Raw genomic sequence first — 3,531 nt, forward strand, 5'->3', positions numbered from 1 at the left:
GTTCTGGTAGGCCATGCCCACCTTTTCCTAGCTTAGCTTATAAACCCTTTCTGCCTACTTCTGGGGATGGGGAAACCCTACATCTTGTATCCTCAAGACAAGTGTCAATACTTAAATCCCTAATAAATTGTACTATGTGCAAACATGAATCTGGGTCTTTTTTCCATAAAAAGGTAATCATAAAAAGGGTAAACATAAAAGATAATCAATTTCCTTTCTAATTCTATGATCTATGGAATAGAAAGCCTGTACAAACCAGGAGTGTAGCTCAGTGATAGCACACTTGCTTAGCATCCTCCAGATCCTGGGGTCCTCCTCAGCACCACTGATGGGCAGTTTGCACAGGCTTCAGCAGATCACCAAAGGGGTTTTTTGTAGAAGAAGAGGTAAGAACCTGCACACCTGGAGTGAAAAACTGGTCAGGACTGGGGTGCACACCTGGCCAAGCCCATAGAGCATTGCTTCTGTCCAAGAACTCATCTGATATTTGCAAGTGACCATATGCTCACTGGTCTTATCCTGAAGCAGTAACCTGATGGGATGGAGGACTGTCCCAATGATAACTCAGTTTCAATGACAGCTGGGTGACATCACCTTAAAGACAGAGCTAATGTCCTATAGGGTGTGGTATACACTCTAAGTCAACAACCACATAGTGTGCTGTTTTCCTGAGATCTGGTAGTCAGGTGGTGAAAAAATGTTTTTAAGGTGGATGCATGGTTTATTGATGAGCATGATTAAGAAGGGGACCACACAGTGGGGAGCCCTCAGGAGTGCAGGACTAGCCATGTGTCCAGTCTACCACGATCAGGGATAGATTTGAAGCCACAACAATCAGGAATGAGCCACTTCTCAGCTATCATGTCCACAAATTCATCTTCATTTAACTTGGTAAAGCCCTACATCTTTGATATGTGGATCTTCTGGCAGTCAGGAAACTTGAACTTGGTCCTGCCTAAGACCTCAATCACATGTTTCTTATTCTGCAGTTTGGTGCAGGTGGACATAAATGCCTCTCTAATGTGAACCCTAGCTACTGTGTCCTGGGGACTTTCCCAATGGCACCGAATACCTGTCTGGCTCCTGTCAGCTCCAGCACAGGACTTCTTGTTGATTCCAATGATGTGGAAAGGGTGCAGTCAAACTCTAATATGAAAGCCATCTTTGCCAACACTTTTTACCATGTACTTCTTGACACAAATATAGACAGCTCCAGGGCTTCGGAGGAGAGCTGCTCATATTCATCAGACATGATATGGCCACAGTGGAGAGTAGTCCATTTTTGCCTTCTTCCACCCTAGGTCAAAGATGCAGATCTAAGCATCAGGCACACCTCAGTAGAAGCAAGACTCAGGGCATGGCTTGTTCTTAGAATACTGGTAACACTTGGCAGGGCAGCGACCCATGGCAATCACCAGAATCCTTGATAGCTCACAGAGTAGCTCCTCCCACTATAACCACTGGTGATAGCTAGTGAAAATTTACTTCTTACCCCTACCTTTGGGCTCTGCTAACCTAGAAGTCTGAAGTCTGAAGTTTGGAATACTTCAACTAGGAGGTGCAACAATGGCCTCGTTAAAATGGCCATTGAGGCTGCTACCTGATCATTTGGGGTCCTCATGACAAGTAATGAGCTGGTAAAGAAGGGGGTTACTTTGCTGATGGGGATAATTAATCCAGACAAGTAAGGAGAAACTAGGTGGTCACTACATAACAGGGGTAAAGAGGAGCATGAGAGAAGTGCAGGGAAGCCCTGGGACAGCCCTCAGTGCTTAGTCACTGCACCTTGTGATTAAGTCAGGAGGAAACTACAATTCAATATGGGCAATACTTAAATGGTCAGGCTGGGCCCAAACCTACAGAAGAACTGCTCTGTTGACTGTGGGCAAAAGAAACATGGAATCTATAGTGAGGAAGATAGTTGTACACACCACCTATGGCCATGACAATTGTAAAAATGAGGGCTACAATTGTTGTTTTTCTTTCTTGTTTTGCTATGAAAACATACAATGAAAACATTGTATCTTGAATGATATCTTTCTCTTTTTGTCTTCCATCCTGCTATGGCTACCACAAGATGTACTCATAATGGTTAACCTTTGATATCTTTATTTAAATTGCAGGTCATTAAACGTGGCATGTGACTTAGCTGGAAAAGGAAATAGCATCATTCAAAGGCAAAGGACTCGATACTTTTTAGGAAAATGGTTGGCATATTTTCACTGAAAGAAGAATGTATGCTTTTGCTATTACCTTCATTCTTTTCTTTTGTTTTGCTTTCCTTTGCTTTTGGAGACAGCACAGCTGGCCTGGAACTATGGTGTCCAGATTGGCCTCCATCTCTCTATCCTGCTGTCTCTCTCAGCTCTCCTATGTGTTGAAATTGTAGAAGTACTCTGCCAAGCCTGAATTTTATGTCTTAATTTGAAAATAAGCATGATTTCACAGTGGGAACAAAGAAGAAGGGAAGAAGAAGACAAAAAAGGCACTAGGTGGGCCAGGCATGCTAGGTGGACAAGAAGTGGATTTTGGTGGATTTGTAACAAATTCTGTAAGTTAAACCTACATTTCATAACAACTTCAGACCTGCAAGTTATGGCTTAGCTTAGAACACAGAAGGTAACTGCTGAGATTTGGAAAATGGAATCGATGTCACTACCTCCCTCCTTTGTACTCAGAAAGTCCAGGGCAGAACAGACTCTTAATCCAGCTGAAGCATATTATCCCTTACCAGCTGACTTAGCAGGCATTGTTCAACATAACACCAACTGAGTTTTGCTAGACAAGTATTTAACAGTTAGATTTAATGGGAACTCTAGGACGGGAGAATGTGTATTAAGTACCTTGGAATCACCTGTAGGTCTGACATACATTCTTCTTCAGTGCTCTGCCTAGCTAAACAGCTTAATCCTCTCATGGCTCATGCTCATGCACATACGAATGCACACACACACACACACACACACACACACACATATACATGGGACAGGTGTCACACATCCCCAACTGTCAGAAATTACTCAGAAGAATTTGGAACACCCAAAGCATGTAGTGAGGCCTCACCCTGTGCAAACCACATTCCAGACCAGGCAATCTCTCCTGCCAGGTAAGTCTGATTTGACCTCCTACAGCTACACAGAAGCCTCATATGCTTCTCAAGTACTTACACTTCACTTGGCACTCAGGCTCTCCCTTACAGCTAGGAAACTCAATTTCCCATGAGCTCCTTGCTTGCTACCTTCTTCTGGGAAATGATCTTTTGAACTGCAAGGCTCTAAACAGAGCACATTAGCTACCTCATCTACCTAGTCCATACCCTCTCCTGGATATCTCAGATGGTACCTCTTCCTCCAACCCACATCCTACCTCTCCTCTGCTTCCACCCTCTCCCTAGACACCACTTGTTTACCTGCTAACCCCCCAAATTAACTATAGCCTGCAGAGAAAGTGACACTGTCCTCTCCTTGCTTGCCTCTTGCCCTCACCTTTTCAGTCAGTGCTTGGGGACTTGGACTGGTGAGTTTTTGTCCT

The 3,531-nt window shown here is 43.9% G+C and overlaps 1 pseudogene; it reads right to left on the bottom strand.

The window, feature by feature from the left end:
• Positions 1-767: 767 nt before the first annotated feature.
• Positions 768-1,406, bottom strand: LOC109678212 (large ribosomal subunit protein uL16-like; annotated as a pseudogene).
• Positions 1,407-3,531: the final 2,125 nt, after the last annotated feature.

The sequence above is a fragment of the Castor canadensis genome, chromosome 11 (genome assembly GCF_047511655.1).
Source record: "Castor canadensis chromosome 11, mCasCan1.hap1v2, whole genome shotgun sequence".
NCBI lineage: Eukaryota > Metazoa > Chordata > Mammalia > Rodentia > Castoridae > Castor > Castor canadensis.